This window comes from Phoca vitulina, unplaced genomic scaffold (assembly GCF_004348235.1).
Source record: "Phoca vitulina isolate PV1807 unplaced genomic scaffold, GSC_HSeal_1.0 scaffold65, whole genome shotgun sequence".
In the NCBI taxonomy this organism is placed as follows: domain Eukaryota; kingdom Metazoa; phylum Chordata; class Mammalia; order Carnivora; family Phocidae; genus Phoca; species Phoca vitulina.
The window spans coordinates 6,837,757-6,852,142 of NW_022589768.1; the positions used below are offsets into that span (position 1 = coordinate 6,837,757).

The window sequence follows — 14,386 nt, forward strand, 5'->3', positions numbered from 1 at the left end:
ACATACATATATAATCTGCACAAGAACCCCATGAAATATGTACTATTGTTGTTTCTGTTTTACAGTTAAGGAAACTGACATTAAAAGAAATTAAGAGGAAACAGCCAAGGTCCAAACAAAGACCCTTCCTTACCAAAGCAGTCTGATTCCACCCTAGCTCCCTCTTGCAAGCAGAGGGCATTGCTAAGGTACCCAGAAGGCCAGGGATACCTGTGTCCAGGAATCTGCTACTTGCGACTGCAATATAGATTTGAAGGAAGCAGGACAAAAGGCCACTAGAGAGATGAAGTCCTTCTACTCAGACTTCTGATGGCTTTGGGGAGCTAGGAGGAGTTTAATCCAGAGCTGGTTCATTTGCATTTGGGGAAGCTCCCTCTGGCTGCAGTGCAGGGAGAAATGGATTAGGTCTGGAGAAAGAGGGTTTAGGGATGATTGTGGACATTCAGGCAAGATAAGATCCTGGGAGCCAGCGTGGTAGAGAGGATGAAGAGCTTGGTAGATTCCAGAGCTTCTTAGGAGGCAACAGCGATAGGACAGAGAGTGGTAGGGAAGAGGATGGAAGGTCTTCAGACATGGACATTTTGTGAGAGCTATAACTCTGGGGGCACGGAGGGTTTTCAGGGACTCAATATCCAGATTCTCTACTCCCATGGGGCTGGACCTGAGCACAAGCCTGGGGTCCTTGAGGTTCAGCCTCCTTCTCCCCTTTTATAATGAGCTCCCCTTTTATAATAACCTCCCCTTTTATAATGAGTTTCCAGCTTTACAAAGGAAAGTCTCATGCACACACTTATGCTGAATCTTGCTCTGCTGCTTTACCCTGGGAAATAAAAGTAGTCTCCAGGGAGGAAAAACAATAAGGCAGTTCTCAATATGGGTTATTACTGAGGAGTGGGCAAGAAACCCACTCCTAAATATGGGTTATTACTGAGGAGTGGGCAAATCAGATAGTTTCTGATTTACTTTCCCTGTGATCCAAGGAGGATTTAATCATGTTGTCAGCTGATAGGTCATTTAAAATATATTTTTTTGAGAATAGGTAATTATCAGGAATTAAAAGAACTGAGAGACACTGACAGAATAAAGCTCCTTCCACTTCTGTCTCTTTTTATATGAACAATATCGGGGCTTACAAAAGGCCCAAACTCTGTCTCGTTCTTAGAAAAATTAATATTCATCCCTGGATCTACAAACTTACTGGAAAAATAACTGGCTCAACCTACCTTCTTAAGAGACATATTTTCAATCGCACTTCTAATGAAAACTTACTTTTTATGTTTAAAGAGGATCTCACCTGTAATGAAATGCTATGTATTTGTTATTTGATCGCTTGTACTGAAAACGCTTGCAAAAATATCTCAATTTAGAAGGGAAAAATGAACACCTAGAACTCTGTGGGTCACAGAACACTTTTTTAGAGTTGACGAGATCAAATTTATGTACATAATTTTGTGACAGAAAGGTATGATTGGCTGCCCCAGAAAATACTGCCAAGCATGAAAATATATTATGGCTGGGATTAACTCCATAGCAGCTGAATGGAAATAGAAGTTCAAGAGGGAAAAAGAATGTTGCATATAAGGTAAATGAAAAACAAATACGGATTTAGTAAGGAGAGACATTATTTGAAAGGATTATTGGGGGCAGGGTGGGGGGAGGCGAGAACTATAGTCATAGGGGGAGGGCTCTGCTAGGTTAGGCAAAAAAGGTTTTCTTTTATAGGGAGGAGTAAACAAGGCTAGAAAGAATGGGGATGGGGAGGAGGGATGAACAGGAGTGATCTAATTCAATATCCAGATGGTAGGTCCTAGAGCAGTTGGGAGATTGTTTTCCCCTGAGGCCTGTTCTCTGGAGGGATCATTAAGGAGGAATGGTAAACTGGCTCTGACTGAGAGTGGGCCATAGTTGAAGAACCTAGAGGAAGAATAGAAGCTTAGCCAAAGTTTGGTTAACAGGCATTTTGTTCCGATTGATGAGTGTGCCCAGCAGTTCAGCTAACCACTGAGGAATCAAGGAATGGGCATTTGGAGTGTCTGCGCCATGCCTAATCAGAGGTAAACTAAGGGGAAGCCAGGAGTCTTATCTCAGTCAAATGGGACAGGCTGTTTCTTTGAATACTTTTTTTTTTCTTTAAGATTTTATTTATTTGACAGAGAGAGACACAGCGAGAGAGGGAACACAAGCAGGGGGAATGGGAGAGGGAGAAGCAGCCTTCCCGCTGCCGAGCAGGGAACCCAGGACCATGACCTGAAGGCAGACGCCTAAGGACTGAGCCACCCAGGAGCCCGGGATTCGAGAATTTCTTAACCATTGCTTTTTTCCAGGAGCACAGGGCTCGGGTAAAATTCAACATTGTCAGTAAGAGTTTTCATTTATTTTTAAAACAGATAACATTATTATCAAATTGCTATGATATTTAGACTTCACTTTATTCATTTAAGAACACTTTTAAAAAAAAGAAAGGTATCAATATTTACAATACATCCTTTATAACTATGTACACTTATGATTAAAAATATTATCAAGCAGGGGGGCACCTGGGTGGCTCAGTTGGTTGAGAATCGACTCTTGATTTTGACTCAGGTCATGATTTCAGGGTTGTGAGATGAGCCATGCTGGGCCTGGAGCCTGCTCAAGATTCTCTTTCCTTCTCCCTCTGCCCCTCCCCATTTGTGCGCTCTCTCTCAAAAATAAATAAATAAAATATTAAAAATATTATCAAGCAGGGGGGCACCTGGCTGGCTCAGTCAGTGGAGCGTGCGACTCTTGATGTTGGGTTTGTAAGTTCAAGCCCCATGTTGGGTGTAGAGATTACTTTAAAAAAAAAAAAAGTCTTAATATATATATATTATCAAGCAAAAATGTTGAAGGTCCCCAGGTATATAATATAGATGGCCCAATACCGGCATCTTGACTATGGATGGCAGTATCCCCAACCCCACCTCTAGGGACCCCACCCTCCCATTCCTGGAATGTAAATATCAGAGGAGTGAAAAGCCCCGAGGCTGGGGCTTCTATATAGCAGAACTCCTTTGAACTGGGCTTGGTGGGAGAAAGCCCATAACCCATCCTGTCACTATGGATCCCACCATTACCCCCTCCACACTCCCAATCCCGAAGCATTTGAAACATAGGACTTGATCGGCGTTGCGCTTACAAATCATCATTGCCACGGTCAAAGCACCATTCTGCCTGCCTGTGTACCTGTTTTGAGGACTATTTGGGATACTACGGGATTCTCATGCTGCTGGACCAGGCGCAGACTTGAAAGGGGGTGTCAATCTGGTCATTTTTTAGACCAATGGTTCTCTAAGTGTGGTCCTAGACCAGCAGCCCAGGCAGCGCCTGGGGATTGGTTGGACCTACTGAGGCAGAAATCCAGAGGGTTGGGGCCCAGCCATCTGTTTTAATGAGCTGACTGACTGCTTTTGTGTTCACGTTCAAGTTTCAGAGTCCTTGTTTAGAGCGTATGAAACTGACAAAACTCTGGGAGCCAAATGAAAATAATTTACTAATTTTATTCAAGCAGATTGCCTCTGTATAGCACTCTTGATCCAACAGTGACTTTGGACTTACCCAGACACAGCCCGTCACCAAGACACCTTCCCTCAACTTCTGAGAACTTCCAGGATTCTTAAATGCAGGTTAAGTCTCACGTGACTGATTTTTTTTTTTTTTAATGGAAAAGGGAGGGGAAATGATCCAGGGGAATTGTATCCTCCACTGTTGCTGGTTCCATTCTAGACTAGGAAATTTCTTCACATATAAAATTAACCCTTGGGCGCCTGGGTGGCTCAGTAGGTGAAGTGTCTGCCTTTGGCTCAGGTCATGATCTCAGGGTCCCGGGATGGAGCCCCGCATCAGGCTCCCTGCTCAGCGGGGAGTCTACTTCTCCCTCTCCTTCTCCCTCTGCCCCTCTGCGTGTGCGCCTTCTCTCTGTCTCTCAAATAAATAAATAAAATCTTAAAAAAAAAATTAACCCTTACATTTGTGGTCCTCAATCTAGGCTGAACATTGGAATAGCCTGCAGAGCTTTAAGAAATACTGATGCTTGGGTCACCTGGGTGGCTCAGTCGTTAAGCGTCTGCCTTTGGCTCAGGTCATGGTCCCAGGGTCCTGGGATGGAGCCCCACATTGGGCTCCCTGCTCCGTGGGAAGCCTGCTTCTCCCTCTCCCACTCCCCCTGCTTGTGTTCCCTCTCTCGCTGTGTCTCTCTCTGTCAAATAAATAAAAAAAAAAAAAGAAAGAAAAGAAATAATGATGCTTGGTCACACCCCAAGATTCTAATTTAACTGTTCTAGAGTGAGGCCTGAACATGCAGATTTTTTTTTTAGTATTTATATAACTTTTTAAAAATTTTATTTTATTATGTTATGTTAGTCACCATACATCACATCATTAGTTTTTGATGTAGTGTTCCATGATTCATTGTTTGCGTATAACACCCAGTGCTCCATTCAGTACGTGGGCTCTTCAATACCCATCACCGGGCTAACCCATCCCCCCACCCCCCTCCCCTCTAGAACCCTCAGTTTGTTTCTCAGAGTCCATAGTCTCTCATGGTTCATCTCCCCCTCCGATTCCCCCCCTTCCTTTTTCCCTTCCTGCTATCTTCTTCTTTTTTTTTTTTAACATATAATGTATTATTTGTTTCAGAGGTACAAGGTCTGTGATTCAACAGTCTTACACAATTCACAGCGCTTTTTTAAAAGCTCACCACGGGATTCCAGTTTGCAGCCAAGACAATCTCCGCTAAAGCGCAGCTACCTACAGGACCCAGCAGAGGGCGCTGCGTCCCTGCTCATCCAGGGAACCAGATGTGCGCGTGGGAAACCCGGCTGCCGGTTGCACAAATCAGGTACATGCAGTTAAGGAAAGGGGACCCAGATGTCCTGACCCTTGGATCACCAACGCTTTTGTGTTCTGAGACACCTAGAAAGTTACATTGAGAAGTGGTAAGCTGTCTATTTTGCTGAATGACCTAGAGGTAAGTAACTCACCCTCTCCGATCCTTGGTTTCTACTTTTTTTTTTTTTTTAAACAGGGTGGTGGCGCGGAGGGAGAGGGGGGATCTATGGCCTATATTCATTCTTTCAGTATATATTGAGCCTCCTGAAATGGACAAGATACTGATACAAGATACCGGGGAGGGAAAAGATAAACCTCTGAATGGGATAAAACTCCTACCTGATAGGGGAGACTATATGAGAGAGATGGTAGTTCTCACGTGTTCCTACTTCAGGGAAGGGGACCTGTGGCTGCCCCAGGTCAGGGAAGAGAAAAACCATGAAAGAGGAGGCAAAGAGACTACTATTGAGTATTTACATATACCATTATGTATTATGACACTTCTCTTGCTTAATTATCATTAACAACCTAGCATGTTCGTTGTGATAAATTCCATTTTACAAGTGAGGAGTCTGAGGCTCAGAGATGTTAAGTGGCTGGCTCAAAGTCACACAGCCAGTAAGTGGTGGAGCCAGGATTAGAACTGGGGTGTCTGACTTCAAAGCCCAAATTCCATTCCCACCCTCCAGGGAGTGCCTAGCTCCCTCTGTTTTACATTCTGCTACATACCAACAAGGGTTCTCTGACCCATCTCTCAACTCAGGAGTGCACCCCACTTCCCTCCCCAGATGTTCATTTCACTGAAGCAGGATCTCTCCCCCTTCTGTCTCCACACCAGGCCTGGAGGCTGAGGGCTGTCAGGGAGAGATTTGACCTCCTTCCTCTCTTGTTCCCCAGCCCGGACCCAACGAAGGGCAGACACCCGCCGAGTGACACCAATTTGCAGCCTTCTCAAGTGTGAATGAGATTTCTAATAGGACCGGTTGCCCACTGGCTTCAGACAGGGTCAGGAATAAAGAGAAATTTAAGAGGCAGGAATTGGGGGAGAAGTGACCGGTTTGGAGGAGCTGATGGAGCAGCTGAAGCAGTGACAACCGCAGCTTCTGGTGGGAATGAAGGGCTGATTCCTTCAGAGAGGTTAAGTTCTTTGCCAAAGGTCATACAACTGGCAAGTGGAAGAAGCAGGGTGAGCTCAACGAATGGTTGCATTTTTAGCATTCCCTAAAGGAGTCCAACTCCCAACCGAACTTAAGTTGGTAAGGTGCTTTAGTGTTAAGATTTTTCCAGCCTTTTTGCCCCCCAAGGCTGCTGACCACTCCTTCCCTGCTTTGGCTGGAGGGTCCCAGGGTGCCTTGTGCCTGCTGTGTGGGTGAAGAAGGATGGGAATACACTTGGAAAGGACCGGGGAGGGCATTTGGGACTGTTGCTTGAAAACTGTGTCCCCAAGGAAGGTCTCATCACAGTGACTTGGCGACCACCTTAGGGCAAGTTGCCCCACATGCAGAGCCCCGCAGAGAGACTGGGAAATGGTTTGTATGATAACTGCTTCTGTCACAGTGGTTGGGGGGGGGGGGGCAAGCACAGCTACCCTACCCCAGTTTTTCCCTGGGCGATGCCTCTGGACCCAGCAGCACTGAGGCCGATTCTGGGGCTAAGAAGTTGCACACACAGGAGTTCACTCTCTCAGCCCTGGGATAGGCAGCGGAAACGCTCCAGATGAGCCGGGGCGGCGTGTTCTCTGCGGGGGCACTAAGCATGGTAGGCGCCTCCGCCCTGAGTACTCGCTCCTTTGTGCCTGCACACACCGAGGCTCTCTCCGGCCAAACACAACCCAACGGTGGTTGGGTGAATTCGTGAGTAATGAGAGGGATTGTCTCTCGGTGCCCTTTAGTGATGTGTTAGCAGCCCAGCGCTCCGGAGTACAGACACCCCTATCCCCGCACCCCTCCCCGCCATGCTTCTCAGCTCACACTACAATCTGTCCTTGTTTCTGGAAGAGTCTGCGTGAGGTGTGCTGCCTGCGGGCTGTGCACGGTGGTTTCCGGAGGTGGTTTGCGGACATAGAGAAAGCACGAAAAGAACACTTGGAAGGAGAGCCAGAAAGGGGGGCGCGGCCCTGCCCACACCCCGCTGGGGTGGCCGGCACCATGCGGCAGACTGGGACTTGTTGTTGGACGCAGTGAGACAACAACAAAATCACTAGTCTTCCAGATGGGGCGAGCCGGTACACGCCCCCCACCCCCACCCCCCCGGCCTCTCCCCCCACACCCCCGGCCTCTCCCGCAGGTGACTCCCGGCGCACGCGCAGTCAGCCCGCGCGCTCTGGCCGGGCCCGCGAGGCTCCCCGCGCCCACTGCCCAGTCCGTCCCCTCCCAGCACTCCTCCCCGACCTCCGAAGTCTTCGCTCAGAATGGGGAAGGAGGGGGTTGTCTTCTTTTCTTGTTCTTGCCTCCGGAGTGCTTCATTTTCTGTAATGAACATACCTGTCTAATAATGAGATCTTACTTTTAAAGGGAGGCAGGCGGGAGGCTCATTTCTCTACCTTTCTTCATTAATCATAAAGCAACGTACCATCATGGGGATGAGGAAAAAGGAAGGACTCCGGGTAATGGTGACCCCTCTCTACCAGGTCCCCCCTTTCTCCAAGCCCTGCAACTCAACAGTAATGGTCCCTGGTGAAAATCCTCCCTGTGCTGAGACACAGCCCAGAATGAAGTAGGGGGTGAGGGTGTTGGGGCAAACAGAATAGAAAGGAGAGGAAAAAGGGAACCAGTTGTGAGCAGGGGGAGGATGACCTCCCAGCCCCAGCGTCCCCCTTCCCCGACGCCCAGTGCTGGGCTCCCCAGGGAATTGCCCCAGCCCAGGTCACCGATGGAGGAGAGGCAAGGCCCCCCGCTGTCTAGCCCAGCCTCTAATTGCACTGGCAGGACATATCTGCTTCTTAATTGGCAAAAGCCACAATATCCTGGTGGCTCAGGGAGCGCGGCCCTAATTTTATTTCTGCAGCAGCTGAAGGATAATTACCCTTCCCTATTGACGCTGCTTTTAATTCTTTCTCTTTTTGATTGAGAACTCTCCCCCTGTAGCCCAGCTCTCCAACCTTCGGTTTGTTATCTCCATCCAGAGTGGGGCAGGGCTTGCTGGGAGCCACAGAGGGGGGACATGGAGAAGACTGGCAGTGCCCAGCTCTGAGGCCCAATGCCTTCCAGCTGTTTAGCCCTCCCCATGAGAGGAGGGGCTCTTTTGCTCATTATTATATTCCAGTGCCTACCGCAGAGGCTGACTCATGAAACTAGTTAGCAAAGAGGCAGAATTCAGAGACAAGAGTTTGATCATGAGGTGTGAATACAGTAGCTTCATTTTCATTAGCTTTTTCCTAGCAGGACCAATAAAAGTGGACATGAGTCCCAGTTTTCTTAAATTCTTTAACTCTAGGCTTTTTCTGGGTTGGGTGAAGATGCAAATAGAGGGGTGCCTGGCTGGCTCAATCCGTGGAGCATGCAACTCTTGATCTCTGGATCATGGGTTCCCGCCCCACCTTGAGTTTAGAGCTTACTTAAAGAAATAATAAAATAATAAATACTTTATTAAAAAAAGATGCAAATAGCAAAGGAGGCCATTGCAGTCTCAGAGAAAAGTACCTTGAAAACATCACCTGCCCTTAAGCCCACCAGCTCCCTCTCCCCACTTCTAGTTTCTTTCCTCTGAATTTAGAGCCATCCCCTTGGCGATGCTGGTTTCCATGGTTTCCTCCGTGACAATGATCCCCAATCCCCTCCTCTTTTTTTCCTCCTGACAGTAATGGGTGATAGGGATCCTCAGTGTGGCCACTCCACGTAACCATGGTAACAATGAACTGAGCCTTCATTTATCTTTTGTGAAGAGAGCTAGGGAATAGAAGCTTTTGGAAGGAAGAGAAGGGGGGAGGGTCCAGGGCTAGAGCTGCCATTGTCATAAAGAGGAAGTTAAGGGATTGTCTTGATGCTAGCCTGTAGGATTCAATTCAAACATTTGTTGAGCCCCTATTTTAAGCATGACTATGTTGTAGGGAATCAAAAGTGTACAGGATATAGCCCCTAATATTGAAGGGCTTATAGTTTAGTGCTGGGGATCATGGTGCCACTGAAACCCGGACATAGATGGGGCCATTAAGGGAGGTGGCCCTTGAGAACACCAACAGGATCAAGCATCTGTCGACTCCAAGCCTTCCCTCCAGTCAAGAGCCAAGAAAAGACTGACCACGGGGGTCTGTGCTCACATTAAACCTTCTTCCAAACTGTTGTCAGAGTTTCTGTCTTGGAAAGGGAGGAATTTAATGCCCCTTTCTTTTACAGAAATATAGGCTAATGGCAGAATCCCCAAATAGGACTATTTGGTGCAGGGAGAAAGAAAAAAAAAAAAAAAACATACCTGCCCAATTCCAGTGCCACAAGGGGCTGGGATAATCTCCAGTGTCAGGGATCACCATCATCTACCTGCCACAAGCCTTCCTAGGAAATGATGTATCTGCTCTTACACTGAACTGGAGGGTCATCATCTCCATCCATCCAGATTTTTTACTTGTCACTGAAAATGCAAGCCAAAGCAGTAGCTATGAAGAATTAAAGTAGAAAAACAACACTACCAGGGACACTAAAGTTGGACAGAATGAATCCAAAAGCTGAAATACATGTTCATCATAGGTAACGCACAGCTCTTCCGTCTTCTAGCTTCCCCTCCTCACCCCCGAAAGTTTTCACTAAATCCCTAAGGGTGGAAACCAATTCTGAACTTCTAGGAGAAATCACAAAGATTCCCTGGGACTTTTTTTTTTTCTTTTTAAAGACTTTTTTTATTTATTTGACAGAGAGAGAGAGACAGCAAGCACAAGCAGGGGGAGCAGCAGAGGGAGAGGGAGAAGCAGGCTCCCCACCGAACAGGAAGCCTGATGTGGGGCTTGATGTGGTGCTCCATCCCAGGACCCTGGGATCATGACTTGAGCCAAAGGCAGACACTTAACCAGCTGAGTCACCCAGGTGCCCTGTCCCTGGACCTTTCGTATGCTGATACCAATAACCTGCACTGACTTGGAAAGATGATCAAGATATGTTTTTAAACGAAAAGAAAAATCTATGGAACAATGTATTTTTTGTTCAAGAAAGCTACAAATAACTAGGTAGCAAAATTCGTTCTTGCAAATCAAATGCAATCTGGATTAGTCAAAGTTCCTGGGTCCTAGAACTCTGAGTTCCATCCTTTGCTACTGGATGAAACTAAGGCAGATTCAAACATTCTGGGCACCCTGTTCGCTCAGCTAGTCAGAAAAGCATAAATGGCATCCTCTGATTGGTTGACAAGGCAATACAAACTAACCAATGAAATAATGCTCCTCCTTTTCTGGCCAATAAGATCTCAGTTCTCTTCTTCAAAGTAGACCCTTTGTCCATAAAGAAAATGAGCAGAAAGGGAATAATAATTAAAAAAAAAAAAAAAGAACACTGTTGCTATGGGGCTATGGGACATTATTGATGTGATCAATGATAGCTGCCCCAGAGAATTCATAAAGGAGGCACTTCTTTGGGAAGAAAAGTACAAAAAGCAGACCAGCTGTCTGGTCTGTATTAAAAAGAAGTTTCTATAGTATCATGTGAGGGAAAAGAATTTTAATGTAAATCTCCCCCAAACTAGCCAGTCAATGGAGGGTTATTTTGACCTTCAACTTAGATTGAACTTATAATGATTAATTTTTTTTTTTTTACATTAGCAATGCATGAAGGAAAAGGCGAGGAAGAGAAAATGAAACGTGTGTTTACTGATGCAGAGCATCAGATAATGATATGATAGTTACTGCCTGAAACAGAGATTTCCCTGTTGTAAGTCATAGCTCAGTTTAAAACAAGGTTTCGTTTTGGAAAGGGGAAGTTCATGGCTCTTAAGGAAAAGTATTCTAGGTGAAATAGTGCACAGAACATAAGCTGTCCTATTAACTTACTAGTGATGTCCCTTGAAATCATTCTGAGACTGTTAGAAATGCCTTTGGGAAATGATGGGTAAAATGATTTCCCACGGATACTACAAATGAACACAGGTGGATGAGGCTGACATGAAAAATGGAGTCAGTGTTTGTCAATCAAGGGAAAGGAAGGAGATCAGAGGATTAGAAGCGTTGAGTGCTCATTTGCTATGAAGGCAGGCTGGAGAGGAAATGAAGAGAGGAGACTCTGGTGGAATCAAAGGCAGGTGACGCCAGTGGCGATTTGCTAAGGAAGCGACATTTCTACCGACCTGTACTGTGTGGTCTGTGGGGAGAGGTGAAAAGAGGGGGTGATCTAGAATTCAGCCCCCTTCCCATGGCGGGTGTTGTTTAGGGAGGGACGAACCACTGCCAAACCAAGGAGAAACACTCTCTGCACCAGAGACACTTCTGGACAATTTCCCTGGCTTCCTGCCATTCATCCATGAAGAACAAATATGTTTTTCTCATTTAAAGGGAAAAAAAGGGGGAGTGGGAGAAGATCAGCCCCTCTGTCTAAGGGACTAAATGAAAAAAAGAAAGAAAAAAAAAGAAAGAAAAAGAAAAAAGCCCTAATTGTAAATCCCAGAGAAAGGGCAGAGTAGGATAGGATTACCTCAGTGAAGGGGGCGGGGGAGAGTGGGAAGGGTTGCCGTGGTGGAAAGGTAGCTGCTTCGCCATGAACCTTGACTTAAAAAGAAAAATTCACTTTCCAGGATTCCCTTTTAAGCCCCTGGGATTTGACAGGACCGGTTGTGACTTCCATCCAGCCCAGGGAAGGCAGGGGCTCCCCAGCAGATAATTTAAAGAATCAAGGTGCTCACGGATAATCAGTGGCCAAAACCCCTCCACTTACTGTTACCAAGGCAACAGGAGGCTGGGGCTGGTTGCCTGGTAACCACACTCTGGCGCCCGGGTCCTGTCCCCTCTTCTCCTCCCCCACCTCCGTTAGCCCTTTTGTGATAACGTCTTCCCCTCCGTGGCTTTTTTCCTCTCTGGCTAAAGAATCATTCTGTTCTTCGTGTGAAGGGCACACTCTAGGCTCCCTTGGCTAAAATTGAGGACCTTGATGTTCATTTCGGACAGATTTCACCTACACCCAGATATTCTGACCCAGATCAAATGTGCTTCCTACCTCGGCCTCAGTATCTTCTCCCTCCTTCCCTTCCTTCATCCGCGCTGGGGCTTTCGGAGATTGCGGGGGCGGGGGGAGAAGGAAAAAGTGGGGGTGGGCGGGAGCGAGAGAGAGAACAGGGCTAGGATGTGTTGATATTTTACAGCACAGCAGTGCCTGGTGCTCCCGGCAGATCCACTGTCCAGCTTGCCCCTAAACTCACCTTTTCCAGGCGCGCCTCCTCTCTCTTCCGCACCCTCGGGCGCTTTGCACCAAGTTATTCCAATTGGTCCTAGAGAATGGGGAGATAGAATGCCCTCCTAGAATCCGACACCTACGCTGCTGGAGCAATGGGGAAGAGGAGTCCCTTCCCCCCCACCACCCACCTCGGCGAACCCTGCCTCACCTCCTGGCCTCCACCGCGTGGGGGCTGAAGAATTATCGCCAGCGGAGTCGGGGCGCTCCGGAGTCCGGGCGCTGTCCAGCCTCTGGTGCTGAAGCTGGAGCCTCGGATTTGCCGTGGAGGGGCTCTGGGAACCTCCAGCTGCCGGTTTCTGACCCCCGAGGTCCGGACCCGAAGAGCAGGCGCCCTTTGCCGGGGGTAAAGGCGAGGCTAGGACGTGTCTGCAAAAGAAGTGCTTTTTCCGCAGACCGGGTTCCCTCCGGGGCGTAATCCCCTGAGTCTCTCCCTTCCCTTCCCCGAATTGTGTAATTATTTGCCACAATCGCGGCAGGCAGAAAGAGCCCCTTGCACTGGGATGATTATCCAGTGGCTTCCCGGCACTCCCCTACGTTTTCTCCTTCGGCGCTGGGTTGCCTGGGCGTCCGCAGGCAGAATCCCGGGACTCCTGGCGCACAGATCTGGTGGTGGGCAAGGCTGGGAAGGGAAGCCTGGAACACCGAACCCCGCCGCTTTTCTACACGCAACAGGTCTGCTGCACCGGGTCTCCGAAGGGCAAGCAGAGCGGAGACCAGGTTGCTGTGGTGGGCTTGGGGAGTCTGGGTCCGGAGAGCGCGCACTCCCGAGGCTGGTGCTGCCCATCGCCTAGCGGGCGCCTGACCCAGCCAGACAAACCGCAAGCCCCGTGTCTTCGTCGCCGGGCTGGTGGGTGCAAGAACGAAACGCCCCCAGAACTCGAGCGGGACGGAGCACCCGGTAGGAGCGCTCAGCTGCCGGGCTGCGGAGCCGCCTCCCGCTTCCCAGGCGCCTGCTCACCGCCTTCCCGCCCCCTCGTGAATTTGTCAGCGGGCAAGGCACCTTTGCCAGGTGCTGAGGCCAACCGCCCCCCTCCTCCGGCCCTCCGAAGCGGCCCGGGGCGCAGTCTCACGAATCTCAGCTCGAGTTGGCTGCTCCTCGAATCCCGAGCCCTTGCCCTGCGGGCGAGGATTGGACGGCTGACCCTGCTCGGAGTTTTATCTGGCACGGGTCGCCACGGCCAGGAAGGAAGACGGCTGCCCTCCACTTCTTTCTCGAAGAAACCCTCTTTACCACCCCGCCTTGGGCTTCTCCACCAAGAACTGCAAAGCAGGGGCGGGATGTGGGGCGCGGGGAGGGGGAAGGGGTTGGGGTTTGAGGAAGGTATTTTATGAAGCACCCCTTGAATACTTGCCTCTCTCGGGCAATCTGTTCTGTTCCAAGCGGTGGCCCCGCCGCCAGGGCGGGAGGGCAGGTCCAGAGTCGCGTGGTGCTCCGGGTGTAGACACCGTCGCTACGGCTGCGGGGGCCACGGGAGAACAGCTGCTTTAAAGCCGAGACCAGCCCACAGGTGGCCTGTCAGGGCCACGGACGTCCATGACGTCATCCAGAGGACAAGTGGAGAAGGGAAGTTGGTGGTGCGGGGGGGTGGTCACCGAGCTTCACATCAAAAGTCCCCTGTGGCCATGGCAACAGCTCGCGGAGGCCCGCGCCCCAGCAGCTCGCCTCCTTTTCTCTCTCCTGCCGCGTGGTTGGGCTCCGGGATCCCGCGCTCCGCTGCGGTAGAACGCAGGAGGGAGGTGGAGGGGGCGTCGGGTTTTAGTGCCAAAGCCAACCTTACCCGCACTGGACGAAGCCCTAGAGCTAGTTCCGTCCTTGCCCTTGTTCCTCTGTCCTGGCTAAACTGGGGAGGAGAGGTGTTGCCTGGCCTCAGGGAGATTCCCAGAGGGCGATCACGCAGGAACCTTCATTTCCACAGGGACATTCCGTAGCCTTCCCCTTCCCTCCGACCGCCCCACCTTGGCAGGTGGGACCCCGGGTCACCTGACCACACACAGATTGTCTTCCTGAATTCAAGAATGTGAAGGCTCACCTCTCTCACCCACTCTTCACCGACCACCCCCTCCCCCCACCGCGGGCCTAGGTGCGCCCACACAGAACCCACCTGCCGGAATCCTCACTTGTGTACGTGGATAAACCGAGGCTTCCCTGCTTCAGAAAGCAGCCAAAGGGATGA

At 49.3% G+C, this 14,386-nt stretch overlaps 1 long non-coding RNA gene across 1 annotated transcript; it reads right to left on the reverse strand.

Moving 5' to 3' along the window:
- Positions 1-8,487: 8,487 nt before the first annotated feature.
- On the reverse strand, positions 8,488-13,476 carry LOC116624321. Its single transcript, XR_004297868.1, has 3 exons — positions 12,361-13,476; positions 12,178-12,246; positions 8,488-9,414 (listed from the first exon to the last, which is right to left on the reverse strand). It is a non-coding gene; the product is annotated as an uncharacterized LOC116624321 (long non-coding RNA).
- Positions 13,477-14,386: the final 910 nt, after the last annotated feature.